Below are 6,679 nucleotides of genomic sequence, written 5' to 3'. Positions count from 1 at the left end.
AACAGAAAGAAACCGAAAGCAAAACCAAAACGGAGAAATCCGCTTTTGCTTTCGATGGTTTTTCCAACGTTATAAACATATATACGGCCAGCGCATAACGCAAATGTCAAACATCCGATGCATGAAACTGCATTAAAGCGCTTCTGTTGGTGACACAAATAGCGAATCAAGCACAGGACGCTGAATCAATGCACAAAAAGAAAGGGAGACCAAAACAAAACAAAAATAGAGAGACGATCGACGAGTGATAAACAGAGAAAGCGAGCAAGTGAGAGATAGGAGGGAGAGAGAGAGAGAGAGAGAGAGAGAGAGAGAGAGAGAGAGAGAGAGAGAGAGAGAGAGAGAGAGGGGGGGGGGGGGAGAAAGAGAGAGGATGAAGAGAGAGAGGGCCGGGGAGAGAGGGAGACAGGCAAACAGACAGACAGACAGACAGAAACTCAGACCGACAGACACTGAGACACACAGAGAGGGGGAGAAAGTGAGAGCGAACGAGAGACAGACAGACAGACAAAGACTGAGGCGGAAAATAACACGAGACAAAGAGAGTCAGAGAGTCAGAAAGATAGAAATCAAGAGAGAGAGAGAAAAAAACAGAGAGAAAAACAAGTCGATAGACAAACATTTAGTCAATCTGTTGGCATCAAACGATCAGAACCAAAACCCAGTCATCGCCGAGACTACACTTATAATTATAGTCTCGACTAACCATACCCGAAGAGTGAGACGGTTCAAGCATGCGAACGTAGTACTTACTTGACGTATTGTCTTTAATTCTGAGCACAGTTTTGATTAAAAATAACGTATCTATATATTTTTTTAATTCAGGAGAAGATGAGGCATACAATGCAATCATTTTTAAATGTGTAAGTGAAAATTCGATTTTAAAGACAACTTTGATAAGAAAACTAATCAAAGGGATAATATCTAACAAGAAAACTGTCTCAAATCGCCCCAAGTGCTAAACAGCTAAGGATAGGGGTTGTTGTTATGTGACCACACACCAGGAGTACCTTAAAATAAACGTTCATATTCACGCTAGTTGTTATTGTTGTTGTTGTTGCTGTTTTTCTTCAAGTACTCGTTCTCTTTTTCCCTCATCCTCCGACCATCATCATTATCATCATCACCACCATCATCATCATTTTCATCATCATCATCATCTCGTCGTCTTTGTTTTCTTCAATCACATCCTGGAACACACACACACACTCGAACACACACACACTGACACACACGCACACGTACATACACACACACAAACGCAGGCACGCACATCCTGGAACACACACACACACACACACACACACACACACACACACACACACACACACACACACACACACACACACACACACACACACTCACACTCACACACACACACTCACACTCACACACACACACACGCACACGCGCGCGCGCGAACATACACACACACACAGACACACACACATACACACACACACACACACACACACACACACACACACACACACACACACACTGTATTCAATACTTGGAACATCGCACGCTGAAGTTAGAAAGCTGAAGTTAGCAAGCAATGTTAGTAAGGTTTGAAACCTATGTACGACAAGGGATATGTTTCCTATAGTCAAATTTGTTCAAAGTCTCGTCTGTGTGTTAGTCTCGTCTGTGTCCGAACATCCCCGTGTGCACGCATGTGCACGATAAAGATCCCAAGGGCACAGCAAAAAATCTCAGGCCTAGGAAAACACGAATACATGCAAAGGCGGGAACAAACATGGATAACTCAATTATCCCCAGGGATAGTAGCGCAAATGTCCCTCAGGGAATTCCCCAAGGACAATAAAATGTGCTAGGTCAGCTCAATGCGCAAGCTTTGGGTACGACAAACCGCGCTCAACGTCCAAAATATAGAGCACAAAATACAGCTCAAAACATTCTATTGGGCAAAAACGCTGTTTATTAACCCAAAAAATATATCTCCTTTTTATTCATGGAGCATATTTTGTGCCTCTTATTTTACCCTCCACAAATACTGTTTTTGGCCCAAAAGGTGGAGACACACATTTTTGGCCTTATTTTTGTTTGGCACATTAAACATTTAGAGTTTGTGGGACACAAACATTTGACCAAAAGATGTGGGATTAATGACATCGAATGCCAAGGATACTCCACAGGAGCTTGTATCCAATCGCCGGTCGATCATTATTTACAGTCCACTACTACGACATACTACTAATAGTAGTATATAGTAGTAGTATGTCGTAGTAGTGGACTGTAAATAATGATCGACCGGCGATTGGATACAAGCTCCTGTGGGCTACTCGGCCAATTGTACACAATTTAAGAGTGCCGTGTACAACCAACCACTGAACCAGAGAGGAGCGTTGCCTATATAAAAGGTTGCCAGCCGTCGTAGCTTGTATAGCCAACAAAATGGTATGGTCTTTAACACAAGATTCTGAGCACCCACGTGTGTCGCTCAAACTTTCAAGAAAAAACAAGTGAGTACGACTGAAAGAGCATGCTGGTTGGTTGGTTGGTTAGTTGTTGCTTTTTGGGTCCATCGGACCATAATTATAGGCCAAATCAGGACCCCCTGAAAGAGCATGTAGTCAGTGCGTGTGCCTTGTTGTTGTTGTTGTTGTTGTTGTTGTTGTTGTTGTTGTTGATAGGCCAAATCAGGACCCCCTGAAAGAGCATGTAGTCAGTGCGTGTGCCTTGTTGTTGCTTTTGTAGTTGTTGATGTTGCTGTTGGTGTTGTTGTTGTTGTTGTTGTTGTCATGGAATCCGTTTTGTAAATAAGTTTTTTTGGAGATTGAATTTGATTATATCCTTTTAAGATTTCGTCAGTAATTGTTTTAATTCGTTTCTGCTGCTGCTGCTGCTGCTGCTGCTGCTGCTGCTGCTGTTGTTGTTGTTGTTGTTGTTGTTGTTGTTGTTGTTGTTGTTGTTGTTGTTGATGATGTATTTGTTTTTGTTTTTGTTGTTGTTGCTGCTGCTGTTAAAAAGCATGTCAATTATCAAGCGCTGTTCTTGAAGCAAACATCCTATTATTTGTGTGATTGTTTACCCTAAAGCAGATTCTCTCATTTGTTTTTTCTGCAGTTCATTTCCGCTGAAAGCAACGCATAGACCTCGGCGGCAAAAAAGTTCTATGGTAAGTCAGTGGCCGTTCTTTATTCTTAAAGATTCACTGAGAAACTTACGGTTTGCTCTCTCATGGCCCCTCGACTATACCTCTGTGTCTGTCTGTCTGCCTATCTATCTATCTATCTATCTATCTATCTATGTGTCTGTCTGTCTGTCTGCCTGGTGTCGCTGCTGTTGTTATTGGTGGCCATGGTGGTGGTGTTGCTGCTGCTGGTGCTGTTGTTCCGACTGAAATGCTGTTTGTTGTAGTGGTGGTGGCGTTGTTGGGGCTACTGTCGTTGTTGTTGTCATAGTCGTTGCTAGTGCTGTTGTAAGCCACACATTGTATAATCTACATCAAACAGGACCAGTACTGAGAAGCGAGAACAAACCGCGAACCAGCAACATGGACATAACATAGCCTGCATACCAGTGCTGCTGTATGTTCCATCCGGCGAGCACAACTAGCCTGCAGCAACTGGAATGCAGCCAACTCAGCGATCGGAGAAACCCGTTTTCGCTCTAGCTAAATTTTTTGTAATGCTGGCATAAAATGTTTTGGCACTTTTGGGCAGATTTATCAGTTTAGCAATCGAAAAAGCCCACTACTTTAAATGGTGATTGCTAACTTGTTTTTTTGTGTGTCTGATTCTGTGAGTTGAAACTTATTCTCGCAAATGCATTTAACTTAACGGAGCGGAGAAAAAAAAGATGTAAATGATATATACAAATGTTAGAGCCACCACTTTTGTTATTTTGCCAGATAATAATAAGATTACTGTTTTTGTGTGCTATGTGCTGCAATAGCGATAAGTCCTTGAATGAAAACAGCGTTATTATATCAGATTCAGAAATGTATATTAGACAGCAAACGATGGTTTTTGTCAATACCATATATATTTTAGTGATTTTGTTGTTGGAGCATTGAATTGATCTGTAATGGATGCACGCTCTCTCTCTCTCTCTCTCCTGTTGTTGTTTTTGTTGTTTTGATTGATTTAAATATCATGCTTTTACACTATCGTCCGCCACATATTACTCCTTTGTTTCTAAGGAAACATAAGTTTATCTTGTTGTGCTTCTTTATTTTTACATACATATCCATGGCTTTGCATTTATGTAACTAAATCAATCCTGTTTAAACCAATAGATGTAAAGAAAGAACATCTTGCCATCATGATTATAACTCAAATCCTCTTGCCTGTTGTAACATCTTGCGGGAAGAGATTCAAAATGTATTATACAAAGCCGGCTTGTGTGCTGCGATTTATTACATTCTGAAAGCTTTACTTTGGCTCTTTATTTATGTGTGTGTGTGTGTGTGTGTGTGTGTGTGTGTGTGTGTGTGTGTGTGTGTGTGTCTGTGTGTGTGTGTGTGCGTGTGTTTTAGGGAGTCTCAGGACGCGTATATGTATGAATGCGTGAACAAAGGAGTCTCTCTCTCTGTCTGTCTCTCTCTATGTCTCCCTCTCTCTCTATCTCTCACACGCGCTCACGCACAAACACACACACACACACACACACACACACCCACACACACACACACACACACACACACACACACACACACACACACCTAATTAAATCCGAAACATATCGACTGCTATCTTTCCAAAATAAAAACTTAAAAGACAAAAATGTTAACTTAATTAAACGTGTAAAGACAGAGTTCTTTGCGTCAAAACAATCTGGCTCACCGTCTCAGACCAGGCTTTTACGATATAACAATCGATCCGCTTGTGCGTGGAATGAGAAATTGGTGATTACTAAATTTCCCTGATCGACACTAGTGTTGGTTAAAAATAACAAAAACATTCTGTATAGAAATCACCAAGTCTGTAATTGATCTTTGATATTATGCGTCTTCGGGAAGCGGAGGACTGTTGTGATCCCACGTGAAAGGGTGGCGAGATCTGACATGTTTGTTTGTTTGTTTGTTTGCTTGCTTAACGCCAAGCCGACCACGAAGGTCCATATCAGGGCGGTGCTGCTTTGACATATAACGTGCGCCACACACAAGACAGAAGTCGCAGCACAGGCTTCGTGTCTCACCCAGTCACATTATTCTGACACCGGACCAACAAGTCCTAGCGCTAACCCCATAATGCCAGACGCCAGGCGGAGCAGCCACTAGATTGCCAATTTTAAAGTCTTAGGTATGACCCGGCCGGGGTTCGAACCCACGACCTCCCGATCAAGGGGCGGACGCCTTACCACTAGGCCAACCGTGCCGGTATCTGACATGTTGAGTCCAATTGTTTTTACGGGAAGGAGTGTTCCTTTAATCAACAACTCAAAACATTAATCAATAATTAAATCAAACATTATTATTTCTTCATTTGTGTGTGTGTGACCTCAGTTGCATGGAGGTTGCTTCAACCTTTCTTTTTTGCCTCTCTCCCTCTCTTTAAAAAAAAAATTGTTTTTACATTTTTTTTTAGGCGGGGAGCGTAAATTAAACATTATTAATCAATTTACGAAATCGATGGATCTTTGAAGCGCACGTTCAAAATACACCACTGGCAAACACTTCTGATGCAAATATGATCACATAACAGTTGTGGCATTTGCCCCGTCCAAGATGACAGGAATCAAATTCAAATATAACAATTAAGTACATATGAATTGATTATTTCCGAGTACACCATGCATTGTTGTGACCTGGATGAGCCAATTCATTATAATCACTCACCTAACGTGATGAATGATTACAACAGAAATGCTCTCACACAAGAATCTCTCACAATAAACCATGTGTACGCATTTAATTAGCGTCAATTTTTCTTGTCCAAGAAAGAAGGATAGACTCATAATCAACACCAGACAGTAAGGAAATTACCTACAAAATACATTTGACAAAAATTGAACAAGGCAATTTCACTCGATGCTATGGTGGTTAGTAATGCTGGGTGGCCGAGTGGTAACGCACTTGCGTTCGGAAGCGAGAGCTTGCGAGTTCGACCCTGGGTCAGGGCGTTAGCAATTTTCTCCCCCCTTTCCTAACCTAGGTGGTGGGTTCAAGTGCTAGTCTTTCGGATGAGACGAAAAACCGAGGTCCCTTCGTGTACACTACCTTGGGGTGTGCACGTTAAAGATCCCACGATTGACAAAAGGGTCTTTCCTGGCAAAATTGTATAGGCATAGATAAAAATGTCCACCAAAATACCCGTGTGACTTGGAATAATAGGCCGTGAAAAGTAGGATATGCGCCGAAATGGCTGCGATCTGCTGGCCGATGTGAATGCGTGATGCATTGTGTAAAAAAAATTCCATCTCACACGGCATAAATAAATCCCTGCGCCTTGAATATGTGCGCGATATAAATTGCATAATTTTTTTATTTAATTTTTTTTTTAAATCCCTGCGCTTAGAACTGTACCCACGGAATACGCGCGATATAAGCCTCGAATTGATTGATTGAATACAGTGGACCCCCCCCCCCCTCCCCCCACCCCTCCTTTCTGACCTCCAAAAATCAGAGAAAATTAGGTCTCACAAAATTTACAAAATCTATGAACAGTAAATCTTAAAAAAACAGGATTTTAAAAGGGAGGGATTCTTAAAT

The 6,679-nt window shown here is 41.7% G+C and overlaps 1 long non-coding RNA gene across 1 annotated transcript; it reads left to right on the top strand.

Moving 5' to 3' along the window:
* Nucleotides 1-2,328: 2,328 nt before the first annotated feature.
* On the top strand, nt 2,329-4,401 carry LOC138955753 (uncharacterized). Its single transcript, XR_011452356.1, has 3 exons — nt 2,329-2,486; nt 3,091-3,142; nt 3,480-4,401. It is a non-coding gene; the product is annotated as an uncharacterized lncRNA (long non-coding RNA).
* Nucleotides 4,402-6,679: the final 2,278 nt, after the last annotated feature.

This window comes from Littorina saxatilis, linkage group LG2 (genome assembly GCF_037325665.1).
Source record: "Littorina saxatilis isolate snail1 linkage group LG2, US_GU_Lsax_2.0, whole genome shotgun sequence".
Taxonomy (NCBI): domain Eukaryota; kingdom Metazoa; phylum Mollusca; class Gastropoda; order Littorinimorpha; family Littorinidae; genus Littorina; species Littorina saxatilis.
Note: the sequence above shows the minus strand (reverse complement) of the source record. Positions and strands in the feature narration are given on the sequence as shown.